At 43.8% G+C, this 15,204-nt stretch overlaps 2 protein-coding genes and 1 pseudogene across 5 annotated transcripts in view; 1 reads left to right on the forward strand and 2 right to left on the reverse strand.

Moving 5' to 3' along the window:
- Positions 1 to 15,204, reverse strand: part of si:ch211-163c2.2 (protein turtle) — a 91,636-nt gene that overhangs the window by 53,865 nt on the left and 22,567 nt on the right. The gene's annotated exons all lie outside the window — the stretch shown is intronic.
- LOC127516715 (sialoadhesin-like) overlaps positions 1 to 15,204 on the reverse strand; it is a 101,833-nt gene that overhangs the window by 36,774 nt on the left and 49,855 nt on the right. The window lies entirely within an intron of this gene.
- On the forward strand, positions 972 to 2,771 carry LOC127515638 (gap junction gamma-1 protein-like; annotated as a pseudogene).

Raw genomic sequence — 15,204 nt, forward strand, 5'->3', positions numbered from 1 at the left:
ATGAAAACACAGTATCCAGCGCTCATAGTGATGACAATAAATATTGAATAAATATTACTCCTCTGTATAGGAAATTGACATAAACATATGAGAATCCATCAATATTTCTCCAAATGTGCACGCTTTTAAGCTAAAAGCCTATATGAAATGCCATAGAGGTAACATGAATGTTCAGGCGCTTTGCATCACAGAAATACATTATATTTTAAAGTATATTAAAATAGAAAACCATTCTTTTAAATTGTAATAATATTTCACAGTATTACTGTTTTTCTGTATGTTTGATATACAGCATGATGAACATGAGACTTCTTTTAAAAACATTATAATACTAATGCATCCAATCTTTTGACTGGTACTGTAATTTAAACTATAATAGGCTTATACAAATTTTTCTTCACATGATGTGCAATAATACGTGCATGCATGAGATCACAAAAATCATGTTTTTTTTGTCAAGAGTGGACATTAAATTAACTTTAATACAAGCTGATGTGATCCTGTTATCAGAGGTTTTTTCACATAGCCTTCCTGACTGAAAGGGCTCATTATGCAGGTCATTATGCGGGTCTTTGTCTTCTCAGGTGTGAATCACAGCATTATTCATGAAGATTCACGCCTCCATGCATACTGTGATTCTTGACAAAAAGTGTCTTACAAAATTTAAATCTCTATATTGTTTTATATGAACGAGTAGGCAGGATAATTTTTTACATCATTTTGAAGCAAAAACTGTAGTCTACAACCTCCAATACCCAGAAGTCTTGTGAACACATATATAATATTTGTTTTTTGGCCTTATTTCAGTGACTTAAGTTTTTTGTTTTTTGAATTGCCACGCATAAACGTTATTCCTTCAAAAATACAAACATGTACATACATGTTGCACACATATTATGGTAGCCAAGTTCATGCTGAAATACAGTGTAATGACACCTTTTCCATTAATATGTTTATGAACAACTGAAAAAAGCACAAATGTCAGGGCATGTCAAAACTTCTCCAGGGCCCCAAATCGGCCTCAGACCCCAGAGGGTTAAATACCACCTAGATGGACTGCAAGATCAAGAAGTATCATCACATGCATTTATAACACTTTACAATATACCAAAGAACAATATACAAACAGAAATAATGCACAAAATGTACTGGGGAAATGCATGTTCATTCATTTAGACAAGGTTGTTAATTAATTAATGGCAAAGAATCCAGTTTTATAGACAATGTATGATTCAATGTATGATTCTAATGTATGATCCGTCTCCTAAGTGTCTTTGAAATGTATGTGGAGAGCAAATGGTGCAGAAGGGGGTGATAGCGCTTAGTGGGGAACCCAGACACTACGGAGCCTGCATGGGTGATTGACTTTTACAATTGTGTTTGATCGCCCCAGACGCTACACACATTCACATTCTCTGTATTCCAATGCACGCAAGTGTATGTGAATCTCAATAAAAGTCCTCATAGCTGTAAGACACATGTTCTCCTCTTTATATACTTGTATTGTTATTAGTCTCTGGCTCTGTTCCAAACCCAAGGGAGCTGCCCACCTAGCCCTAAGTTTTAAGGTATTTGCATTGCTGGAGATGCCAAGTCTGTTCCAGCCAGTAAGCAACAAGTTTATGCTCTTTTATAAAATTCCTAATTTATCATCAGCATCACATTTATACTTTGTGGATAAAGCAATCTCTGAATGCCTTGTGTGATCAAATATGGTTAATTGCAAGAAACACTAGAAACTCAAGAAACTCAACTATAAAAATACTTGCTGTACATCTTACCTGTAAATGTACATAATAACAATGTATACTTTTCTTTTGACTTACCTTCCTCATTTTCCCCTATTTGCAGAACATAAGTAAAGAGTCTCTCTCACCAACATGAGTTGGAGCTTTCTCACTCGACTACTGGAGGAAATCCACAACACTCCACGTTTGTGGGGAAAGTTTGGCTGACTGTCTTAATCATTTTCCGGATCGTTCTGACTGCAGTGGGTGGTGAAGTCAATCTATCTCAGATGAGGCAGACAAAGTTCACCTGCAACACTAGAGCAAGCCCGCTGCGACAACGTATGCTATGATTCCTTTGCCCCCCGCTCACATGTGTCGGTTCTGGTGTGTTCAAGATAATCATGATATCCAACCCCTCGGTCATGTATCTGGGTTATGCCTAGTCAGAAGATTGCCCGTACCTCAGAGGAGGAATGTGCAAGAGACAGATTTATCAAAAGAGAAAAACCGGCCACAGTCAGTGAGAAATGGGACACCACCTAGCTAGAGTTCTGTGGAAATGCAGAGGAGGAGGAGGAGGGATGCAGAGTCAATGATTCTAAAAAGAAGACACTTTGGATGTGCAGGAAGTCAAAACCAGAGACAGACAAGGGCAAAGGCCAAGATCAGTGAAGCATGATGGTCGCCGTAGGATAATGCAAGAAGGCTTGATGAGATGTATGTGCTTCAGCTTATATCCCGTGCCATCTCTTGAGGTGGGATTCCTCACGGGTCAGTATCTTCTTTATGGCTTCCGTGTTAACCCTTCATATGTCTGCAACAAGATCCCATGTCCGCACAGAGTAGACTGCTTTGTTTCACGACCCACTGAGAAGACCATCTTTTACTCATCATGTATGTGGTGAGCTGTCTTGTCTGCTGCTCAATGTTTGTGAGATGTTCCACTTGGGGATTGGTGCCTTCCGTGACATTCTTCGTAAACGTCGAAGCGCAGGACCAACGACCTTCCTACGGCTACCCTTACTCCAGGAACATTTCTAGTTCTCCACCAGGGTACAACCTTGTGGGTAAATCTGACAAACCAGGTCACATTCCCAACAGCATAATTTTACATGACCAGAACATGGTTAGAGTGCTTCCAGAACAGCATTGCACAAGTCCTGATGAGAATATTCCATCTGACCTGGCTACCTTGCACCACCATTTACGAGTAGCTCAGGAACAACTCGACATGGCGTTTCAGACATACAACACAAAAAAACGCTCATATTTCCAGAACTAGCAGCCCTGTATCTGGGGGCACAATGACTGAGCAGAACCGTGTCAATACAGCTCGGAGAAACAGGGTGCACGACCTAAAGCAAGCACTGAGAGGGCAGGGACAATAATAAAAAATGGAAAGACATCTGTGTGGATTAATGGCAAACTCTACCTGACTAGTTGAACCATTATCCACAGAAAACATTTTGCCCCTGCTAATGCAAAACTACAGTTAGTGAGGGGGATGACTGAGCATCATGTCCCCTGGTTTCTGTTGACAATAAACAAAAATAAATATACTGAGAAGGGTAGTATTCATTTCCATCATTTCTTTCTTTACAATGTTGTAGTGTTCCCCCTTTCTGTGAGTAATTCTTAATGTGTTTTTAATTAATGCTACATATATTAAGTGCTAAGAGTTCTCTAAATCCAAGCATGCAAGTGTATGTAACCATCTTTAATGGATCATGGATTTAATGATTTACTATTATAAAAACTATGTAAGAACCCCCTATGTATCTACTCCATTCAAATAGTCTCATAGCTGTACTCACAGCTGTAAGACATAGCTGTAAGCTGTAATACTCATAGCTGCGAGACACATGTCTTGTCTTTATGTTATCTATGTTATTGGTCTTCCAAACCCAAACGAGCTTGCCCACCTAGCCTAAGTTTTAAGGTATTTGCATGCTGGTGAAAGCTGTTCCCAGTCAGTAAGCAACAAGACTATGCTCCTTTATAAAATTCCTAATTTAGCAACAGCATCACATGTGTACTTTGTGATAAAGCAATCCCTGAATGCATTGTATGGAAAGTGTGATCAAATATGGTGGATGCGAGTTGCAAGAAACTCAACTCTAAATTATACTTGCTGTACATATTATAAAAAAATTATTAAATTAAAATGGTTATCTTATTAAAAATGCACTTTCACACAACAAGTGTCTGTGCTATGTATTTTTTTTATGTATTTTTTTTTCCATCTTTTATCTTATTTACATATCTTTAGCTTTGTAATATACGCCAAACTCAGTTGGAATCAATTGCATGTGTCAATTTTCTTGTGTGATCACGAGAAGAGCTGTGCTAATGAGTGACCTTTAACATTGTTGCTACCTATGTAAAGTGGTTTCACATTGTATAGGATTCTGCCTTAAAAGATAGCTGCCTTTTTAGACAGCAGACAGTGACAAGGTTTTGGAACAGAGCCTTTAACTCAAAGTTAAAGGATACTCCACCATAAATTTGAAAATTCTCTCACCATTTACTTACCCTCAATTTTCTAAAAATCTCTGTGTTCTACAGAAGAAAAAAAAAAGTCATGGCATGAGGGTGAGTAAACGATGAGAGAATTTTAATTTTGGGGTGGAGTATCCCGTTTAAGTTAGTCTTAAAAAAAGATGCTGATCTCCAATTTTCTCCCCAGTTTCTTTATTATGAATAAACATGGAAATATTAATGTGCATTTATAGCACATTTATTTTCTATATACATTCATATTATGTGGCACTAAAATGATTCATTGAAATTGCAATGATAAATTGTGCCCATTGTCTTATGAAGTATTTTAAGTTGCAGTTCATCCTAAAATGTACATTGGTCATTATTTATTGACCCTCATATCATTTCAAAACTCTTTAACTTTTTTTTCTTCTGTAGAACAAAATTTTATCACAGTGAATGAGGACTGAGGGTTTCAAGCTACAAAAAGGACACAAAAACACATTAAAAAGTAGTGGTCCATATGAATTATGTGCTATATTCTAAGTCTTCTGAAGCATACAATCATTATTCACAGAAAAACCTTGACATGCAAATTTAATGAGTTCACGAGTGAAATAGCATGTTCATGAATTGGCAATGTCTAATTCATGAACAGATCACTCTTCGGTGTCAGATGTTTTCAGTTTAACAATGTAGTTCACAAGTCTGAATGCTTCCTTAACAAAACAGTTATTGAGTTTGACTGACTCAGAGACATATGACTTAAAGGGTTAGTTCACCCAAAATGAAAATTTATCCCATAATTTACCCACCCTCAAGCTATCCTAGGTGTATATGACTTTCTTCTTTCAGCCAAACACAATCAGAGTTATATTAAAAATATCCTGGCTCTTCCAAGCTTTATAATGGGAGTGAATGGTATCCTAGATTTTGAAGCTCAAAGAAGCACATCCAAGTAATCCATACGACTTCAGTGGGTTAATAAAGGTCTTCTGAAGCGAAACAATGCATTTTTGTAAGAAAAATATCCATATTTGTAACTTTTATAAACTATAATCACTGGCTTCTAGTAATGGCCATACGGGAGTATATTTCTAGCGGAAGAGTGAACTCTGACCTGACACATGACGTACTGATGAATGTGGAAGCGGGAAGCAGAGGATAGAGCAAAAACCAAACACAGATCATGAATTAGAAGTCTAAAATGAGAATTTTTAAAGAGAAATCTCAGAGGATTTCGATATAAGAGAAGAGGAGCTTGAGTTTGTTGCCTAGCCCTATTTGTTTGAACTGCGAGAGGCGTCTACTCTCACCTAAGCTTATGCCACTCCTACTTCTATGCAGTGTTGGGTAAGTTACTTCAAAAAAGTAATCAATTACTAATTACTAATTACATCATCAATGTTGTATTTAAAATACTTTTCTAATTACTCTGTGTGAAAAGTAATGTAATTACTCAATAAGTAACTTATTACTTCTTAAAATCCCTATAAACCTTGACCAGATAGACAATAGAAAGGAAACTCTTTTAATAATTTAGTCAAACACGGAATAGTTTAGCCTTTTATAGCCTTTTAAAACATTTTAACTTTATTAAAACATATACTATAATACTTTTATTTACTTTATAATACTTAAATTTTTTTTAGTAACAAATAGGGATGTCACTATACCAAAAATCTAGTAGTCGGTACCGATACCACCAAAAGTGCACAATACTCGATACCACGGTAAAAATATGTAAAAATACAAAGAAACAATGCTATATATTTTTTTCCAAGTAGGTCTAATAGTGGTAAGTAAAAAATACCACAGAAATTGAATAATCAAATATAAAATAACTCTGCATAGTCATAACTGTATAAATGAAATATAGATTAATCCTTATTAAAGCTTTTCTTTTGTTGTTTGATTATCATTTATAATACAGACAGCCAATAGTAGACAGTAGCATGTTTTAAAGGCTGCTGTCACTAAGACCTAATGGACGGAGACAATATGCTGTTACACTTGCTGTTCACATTCACATAACCAACGCGAATATACGCCAAGACGGGCATTTTGACATAACTGTGTGTGTATTTGAACGTTTATGTGTAATAAACCGCGAAAATCTGACACTCACGAGAGGCGGTTATGTGTGTGCGTTCTGGTTGAGAGCACACTGACTGAAGACCATCTCTCAGAGAGTGCGCGCAGTTTTTTCTCCCTAGGACATGGCTTACATTTTACCATAATATTTTTGCCTACCTGTGTCAAAAAAGTGAAGTAATTGGAATATTTCCATTCTGCAAAACAGCCACTCGCTTCTGTCGACATCTTCAGACATCTTCATATGGACCACTTTTATCTGCATTTACAACTGTTGTGAAGCTTAACCCTCTGGAGTCTGAGGCTGATTTAGGGCCCAGTTGTTCATAAACATATTAATGGAAAATGTGTCATTACACTGTATTCAGCACGAACTAGGCTACCATAATATGTGAGCAACATGTATGTACATGTTTGTATTTTTGAAGGAATAACGTGTATGTGTGTTTATTGAAAAAACAAAAAACTTAAGTCACTGAAATAAGGCCAAAAAACAAATATTAAATATGTGTTCACAAGACTTCTGGGTATTGGAGGTTGCAGACTAGAATTTTGCTTCAAAATGATGTAAAAATTATCCTGCCTACTCGTTCATATAAAACAATATAGAGATTTAAATTTTGTAAGACACTTTTTGTCAAGACACACAGTATGCATGGAGGTGTGATCTTCATGAATAATGCTGTGATTCACACCTGAGAAGACAAAGACCCACATAATGACCCCTTTCAGACCCCTTTCAGTCAGGTAGGCTATGTGAAAAACCCTTACTTAAAAAACGTTGATATAATGTCCACTCTTGACAAAAAACATGATTTTTTGTGATCTCATGCATGCACGTATTATTGCACATCATGTGAAGAAAATTCTGGCCTATTTATAGGCCTATTATAGTTTAAATTACAGTAGCAGTCAAAAGATTGGACGCATTACTATTATAATGTTTTTAAAAGAAGTCTCACGCTCATCATGTTGTATATCAAAAATACAGAAAAACAGCAATGCTGTGAAATATTATTACAATTTAAAATAATGGTTTTCTATTTTAACATACTTTAAAATATAATGTATTTCTGTGATGCAAAGCGTCTGGACATTCATGTTACCTCTATGGCATTTCATATAGGCTTTTAACTTAAAAGCATGCACATTTGGAGAATATTGATGGATTCTCATATGTTAATGTCAATTTTCTATACAGAGGAGTATTATTTATTCAATATTTATTGTCATCACTATGAGCGCTGGATACTGTGTTTTCAATTCATACTTGCAGCCAGAGGGCGCTCTGTGCACATTAGTCCACAAATGACTCGTAATGAAGAACAGGCATACCATATGACATTCCAGGAACTAACAGAGGCGTCCATAGATCGCTATTACCATGGCTATAACATGCAGAATAAGACACTTTTGAAGATAATAAATACACGATTGTGACGATGTATACATGTTTTGCCTCATAATTTGCGTGTGAATAGCGCTCGCTCTGTGGGCATGGCCGAATTAGTGGATAATGAGCTGACGGATGTCTGACGTGTCTCTCTTTTCATACAGATTACATAAACAGAGAATTTTTGTTTTCGATTTGACTTACACGATTTAAAACCTGACATTTCAATGTTTCTTTAGACATAAGTCTCATTTTTTTGTGTTTAGTATTCACTAAGTTACACTTCATTTTCTGAGAACTATCAGATTGGACTTCGTTCAGAGGGATACGACAGATCACGCATCATGTTAGTTTTCTTTATTTTGCAAAAAGCACAACATTTTGTTTTTACTCTGAGTGTACACAAATAAAAGAAGACATTCTATAGTTTCAATTGATATATTACTTCTGTCTCTATGACAAAAAATGACGGAGTATTTTAAGTCTGTTTTGCTGCAATGTGAAAAAAATCCTGCAAAACGCGCCGACAGGTTTCCCGACTCCAGAGGGTTAATGTTACCTATTGTAATTGCATGGACAAGAGCAGTCAGTACAAAAGCTTCTCCTTTTGTGTTTCATTGAAGAGAAAAAGAGCCCGGAGTAATATGAACATCCAAACTATAAAACCTTATGAATGTGTGCGGAGAGGACCAACCTGCCGGATCACAAACATTTTGTAAAGGGGCGCCCCCCGCCAAAGCTCTAGAAGAGGCAACCCCCCTGGTGGAATGAGCCCTGATGCCTGTTGGCAAAGTCTGACCTCACACCTCATAGGCAAGGGCAATAGCATCTCTCACCCAATGTGACATGGTCTGTTTCGTGGCAGCCGCACCCCTGTTATGGCTGCCATAACAAACGAATAGTTGCTCTGACTTACGCCACTGGCTAGTGTGGTGGATGTAGGTCTGAAGAGCACAGACTGGACACAGTCTGCGAAGTGTCTCCTGATCCGGCGTAGTGAACGGCGGAGAGAGTGACTGGATGCAAGGTCGAGAAAGGTACCTTCAGCAGATAGTCAGGATGAGGATGCAAAATAGCTTTCACCATTCCTGGGGCAAAGTCTACGCAGGATGGCACAATGGACAGAGCCTGCAAATCCCCAATTCTTTTTAGAGAAGTTATAGCCATGAGAAAAAACATTTTCAGAGTTAACAGCTTGTCAGAAACTGACTCTAACGGTTCAAAGGGGGTCTCAACCAGGCCCTCCAGGACTATTGCTAGGTCCCAAGAAGGGATCCTGGTTCTAGAAGGAGGCCTAAGCCGCATAGCTCCTCGAACAAAGCAAGAGAGCAGGAAATGCTTGCCCAAAGGCACCCCGTCAATCAGAGCGTGGCAAGCCGAAAGAGCGGCCACATAAACCCAGAGAGTGGCGGGGCATGTGCCTGTTGATAATTTTCCCTGCAGAAAAAAACAGAACTGTACCAATCTGGCAGTTAACCGGATCTGCATTGTGTGCAGTACACCATCTTTCAAAGACACCCCATTTTTTGGCATAACTTGATTTAGTGGAGCCCTAGCATTTAAAATGGTCTCGATAACATCAGGTGAAAGCCCTGTGTCCCTCAGTTGGCTCCCCTCAGGGGCCAGACTTTCATGTCTGGCCCCTGAGGGGAGCCAACTGAGGGACACAGGGCTTTCACCTGATGTTATTCCACATCTCTGGCCAGGGATGAAATATTGTCCCCTGTGCCTGAGACAGAAGGTCCCTCCTCTTCGGTATCGCCCATGGTGAGCCACCGAGAACCATATTCTGTTTGGCCAACGCGGCGCTATCAGTAAGAGGCAAGTCCCTTCTTGGCGAACTTTGGCTAGAGCTCCTGGGAGCATAGAAACCGGATGAAATGCATACAGGCGCATTCTGGGCCATGTATGCGTATCACATCCATCACATGTTGGGGGCAAAGAGGTCCATCTGTTTCATAAAATCTTTACCAGATTTGTTTCACTACCTCGGGTGGAGTTTCTACTCCCCCGTCGGTATGCTCTGTCTGGACAGATATCTGGGGATATAAATCACCCTGAGGGACAGGAACTTGTCCTGAGCCCAGAGCAGAATGTGCTGCACTAAACTGTCTAGACATCGCAAACGCAGTCCACCCTGGCGATTTGTATTAGAGGCTACCGCAGTAATGTCCACCCACACTAGGACATGGTAACCCCTTAACTGGTAGAGGAAGTACTTCAGGGCCAGAAATATAGCCATCAATTCGAGGCAATTGATGTGCCAATCAAGATGATGACCTCACCATATCCCTTTGACTGGACGGCCACCTAAGACTGCTCTCCAGCCCGTACGGGAAGCGTACTGGGTAGGACAGAGAACACTTTTCTTCTCGTTTAGTCTCAACCCTAGAGAAACTAGATGAGAAGGTCAATTGTTTTTAATCAGGTGAAGGATGAAACGGTAATGTTCTTGAACAGATATTGGAAGTCCGGTTTTCCATATTGACAGTCCAGATTGTTTGTGGCTTAAGAAATGTTTCTGCTGGGAAATTTTAAAGTAACACTACAGATTTTAAATTATAAAAATCAGTTGTATATAAAAAAAAAATGGTATTACACCACAGAGAATGAGTGCTGTAACCAGCCTTAATGAGAGTGGTGTAAGTAGAACTACACAGCTTTAATGTATATTATTATTATTAATATATTTGATATGTCAGTTTATTTCACATGCTCTTTTATTTTAAATCATTTTAGAAAATAAAAATGACCACTTCCTAAATACCAACTGCAGGAGGTAGTTCTACTTACATCCTGTCATTTTTTTTTTTTTTTCACCAAATGCAACTACTTTGCAGCATGGAGATAGCTTGCAGGGAGGCCGTTCTGAGTTTCTGTTCAAAACTTTTGCAAAAAAAAAAAAAAAAAAAAAAAACTGGAACAAGCCTGTTGATTTAAAAGTTCAATTAAATATGCAATATGTAAATATGTTAAACCCACAAATTTGAATACGCAGTATGATGGTCTGGCCCCCTAGCCCAAATGTCAAGCTATGGCCATGCTATAAAATGACAACATTTATGGGTGTGGTTTTGCATAATAGCCAAAACGTCTTGGTTACGTATGTAACCCTCGTTCCCTGAAGGAGGGAACGGAGACGTACGTCAGTAGTGACTGACGAATTGGGATATCGCTAGAGAGCCCTATCAGCTTCGAGTGAACTACAACAGGCCAATGGAGTTGGCGTGCGATATTTGCATAATGCGCACCGCCCCCGCCAGGTGGTATAAATAGGGGAGCAGATGCCATCGCACTCTGTTTTTCGCTGAGGAGACAATCTAGTCCGCACTACAGCGAGGGTACAGCAACTGTGGCGACGGGACGTACGTCTCCGTTCCCTCCTTCAGGGAACGAGGGTTACATACGTAACCGAGACGTTCCCTTTCAGTCGGTCACATTCGACGTACGTCAGTAGTGACCGACGAATTGGGATCCCAAATAAAGCGCCACAGTATGAACCCCTTCCAGTGCCCAGCGCAAGCTCTAGCCACCCGGCGCACCAGTGGGACGGGGAAGGGGGCGAGCTTACGCCGAGAGAGTCTACTGCTGTTCCGACATACCCACTAAGTAAACTAGACTACACTGGGGAAGCGAACCCGTAGGGGACGCTGCGGAGACCACTACCCACCCGTAGGGGAGGAATTTACGTGGAGAGTACACATATGGACTGGCCGTGGGCAGTACGCATATGGAGTCCCTGGGATGGCTCCACCTGGGTAGGGGGAGACTCATCTGACAGGTGACAGCAGAGCTGGCTCTGCTAGGGAAAGACACGGGCTCGCCGTAGGGAGTTGACCGTGGACAAATACACACATGGGACCACTCACGTGGAGGGGTCACGACATGTGGAACCCAGCCAAACGTCAACGTCGGTGACGGAGGTTTGGCCTGGCATCAGACACTCCGCAATGTCCGAGCCGAAGGGGGAGGCGGAGGAACTCGACAGGGTTCGCCAAGCGGGGAACTCGACTGGAGTAAAAAGGATGCACGTATCCGGCCCAGGGGGCGGGAGTGGCATTGCAAGCCGACACTAGAACGGGCTGGTGGAAGCGAGTACACGGGAAGTTACCAGTTCTACACGAAGGCTATAGAATCTAGCAAACGTGTTAGGTGTCGCCCAGCCCGCAGCTCTACAGATATCTGTCAGCGAGGCGCCATGCGCCAGCGCCCAGGAAGAGGCCACTCCTCTGGTGGAGTGGGCTCTCAACCTGAGCGGGCAAGGCACGCCCTGGGACTCATACGCCAGGGCTATGTACTTTTAACTCGACTGATTGCAAAGGCTCGAAGGGACGACCCCGGAGAGATGTAAGAACCAGGGTCAAATCCCAAGAGGGTACAGAGGGGGGGCCGGGGAGGATTCAGTCTCCTCGCCCCCCTCAAGAACCTGACGATCAGATCGTGCTTCCCTAGCGATTAACCATCAACTGCATAGTGATGTGCGGCGATAGCAGCAACACACACCTTGAGGGTGGAGGGAGACAGCCTTCGCTCCAGGCCCTCTTGCAGAAAGGAAAGCACGGTTCTGACCGAACATGATCGGGGGTCCTCCCGCTCTTGTTGAGAGGAACACCATTCGACGAACAGGTTCCACTTCAGCGCATAGAAGTTCCTCATAGAAGGAGCTCTCGCGGAAGTGATAGTGTCTGCGACCGCTTGCAGGAGATCACTCAAAACCTCCGCGTCCCGTCCAGGGACCACACATGGAGTTTCCACAGGTCGGGACGCGGGTGCCAGAGGGTGCCCCGTCTCTGAGTCAGGAGGTCCTTCCTCAGAGGAATGGGCCAGGGAGGTGCTGTCGCGAGGAGCGTGAGGTCCGAGAACCAGGTCCGAGTGGGCCAGTACGGAGCCACTAACAAGACCTGCTCCTCGTCCTCCCTGACTTTGCACAGGAGCTGTGCGAGAAGGCTCACTGGGGGAAACGCATATTTGCGTAGGTCCCGGGGCCAGCTGATTGCCAGGGCATCCGTGCCGAGCATGCCGCCGGTCAGGGAATAGAACAACTGGCAGTGGGCAGTCTCCGGGGAGGCGAACAGATCTATCTGTGCCTCGCCGAAGCGCTGCCAGATCAGCTGGACCACCTGGGGATGGAGTCTCCATTCGCCCGGAAGCGGAGGCTGCCGTGAGAGCTCGTCGGCTGCACGGTTGAGCACGCCTGTGACGTGAATGGCACGAAGCGACCTCAGATGCTTCTGACTCCATAGCAAGAGATGGCGGGCGAGTTGCGACATACGGCGGGAGCGTAGACCACCCTGATGGTTGATGTACGCAACGCCCACAGTGCTGTCCGAGCGGACCAGTACGTGCTTGTCTGTCAACAGCTCCTGGAAGCGGCCCAGTGCAAGATGTACTGCTAGCAACTCAAGGCAATTGATATGCCAATGCAGCTGGGGCCCCGTCCACAGACCCGATGCTGCATGCCCGTTGTACGTGGCTCCCCACCCCCGTGGAGGAGGCATCTGTGTGGACCACAGCATGCCTGGACACTTGTTCGAGGGGAACTCCCGCCCGCAGGAACGAAGGGTCCGACCACTCGGCCGCGGAGCCAGTGTTGAAGCAGCCTCATATGAAGCAATCCGAGCGGCGTGACTGCGGCTGCGGATGCCATATGCCCCAGGAGCCTCTGAAAGAGTTTCAGTGGGGCCGCTGTCCTGCGTTTGAGCGTACTCAGGCAGGTCAACACTGACTGGACGCGCTCCTCGGTGAGGTGCGCAGTCCGGGCGACCGAATCCAGTTCCATACCGAGATAAGAGATCCTCTGCCAGGGGGAGAGTTACTCTTGTCCCAGTTGACCCGAAGACCCAACCGACTGAGGTGAGCTAACACCATGTCCCTGTGTTCGCACAACTGCTCCCGTGAGCTGGCCAGGATGAGCCAGTTGTCGAGGTAGTTGAGGATGCGAACGCCCTGTTCCTTGAGCAGAACAATGGCCGCCTCCGCAACCTTCGTGAAGACGCGGGGCGACAGGGCCAGCCCGAAGGGTAGGACTTTGTACTGATATGCCCGACCCTCGAACGCAAACCGTAGGAAGGGTCTGTGACGAGGCAGAATCGAGACATGAAAGTACGCGTCCTTCAGGTCGATCGCTGCAAACCAATCCTGGGGACGGACGCATTCGAAAATGCGCTTCTGCGTAAGCATCTTGAACGGCAGCCTGTGAAGAGACCGGTTCAGGACACGCAGATCTAGGATTGGCCGTAGCCCACCGCCCTTCTTTGGTACAATGAAGTAGGGGCTGTAGAACCCTGACTTCATATCGGCTGGAGGGACCGGCTCGATTGCATCCTTCACCAGGAGGACAGCAATCTCCGCCCGGAGAACAGGTGCACTGTCCAGGGACACCTGAGTGTAATGGACGCCCCTGAAGACCGGGGGACGCCGGGCGAACTGAATCGCATAGCCGAGTCTGATAGTGCGAATGAGCCAGCGGGACGGGCTGGGGAGAGCTATCCAGGCTTCCAGACACCGAGCCAGTGGGACCAAAGGCACCACAGACACACCGGGGGTGGGGGCAGCGAAGCAGAGTGCTGGAACCCGACTCGGACGGCGCAGCGGCCCGAAGTGGGGTCAGACTCTGCGAGGTGACAGTGTGAATGGGAGACGGCTGGGGGGCGGCCTCGACCATCACACTGGAACCTGCTGGCGAAGTGAGAGTGGGCTGCGAGTGGCAAGGCGGGGCCTTGCGCGCTGACAGCCGCAGTCTCTTGTGACCTGGAGAATTGGGAAACTGCTCTTTTTGTGATGAAGTGGGTACCACTGGACTCCGGAGAGCCAGCGGCGGGACAGACAATTTCACAAATTCCCCCCGGCCCTCCTCCGGGGGTGGGAGAGACGATGGAGTCCTCTCCCGAAGAGCAGGAACCTTCCCCTCCAGGTCGCCCGTCTCAGGGTCGCGTTTTCCTCGACCTCTTGCCACCTGGCTTGGCCTGAGCGGGCTGGGCACCGGCGGCAGGGTGGAGGCAGCAGCGGACCGCCGGGGCAGGACGTGTTTAACTCCCTCGGGTCGGCGGTCACGCCGGCGATACCACCTCGATTTTTTTCTTACCAGTGTGAAAGAGACTCAAAATACTCAGTCAATGTTGCACATATAATTAAGAGTTATACACCATTTTAATCTGTGGAATATCTTCTTTTATTTGTGTACACTCAGAGTAAAAACAAAATGATGTGCTTTTTGCAAATAAAGAAAACTAACATGATGCGTGATCTCTCGTCTCCCTCTGAACGAAGTTTAATCTGATAGTTCTCAGAAAATGAACTGTAACTTAGTGAATACTAATGACACAAAAATGAGACTTATGTCTAAAAAAACGTTGAAATGTCAGGTTTTAAATCGTGTAAGTCAAATCGAAAACAAATATTCTGTGTTTATGTAATCTGTATGAAAAGAGACACATGTCAGAAGTCCGTGATTCAGCCCATTATCCGCTAATGCGGCCACTCCCACGGAGCGAGCGCTATTCAGGC

The sequence above is a fragment of the Ctenopharyngodon idella genome, chromosome 7 (assembly GCF_019924925.1).
Source record: "Ctenopharyngodon idella isolate HZGC_01 chromosome 7, HZGC01, whole genome shotgun sequence".
In the NCBI taxonomy this organism is placed as follows: domain Eukaryota; kingdom Metazoa; phylum Chordata; class Actinopteri; order Cypriniformes; family Xenocyprididae; genus Ctenopharyngodon; species Ctenopharyngodon idella.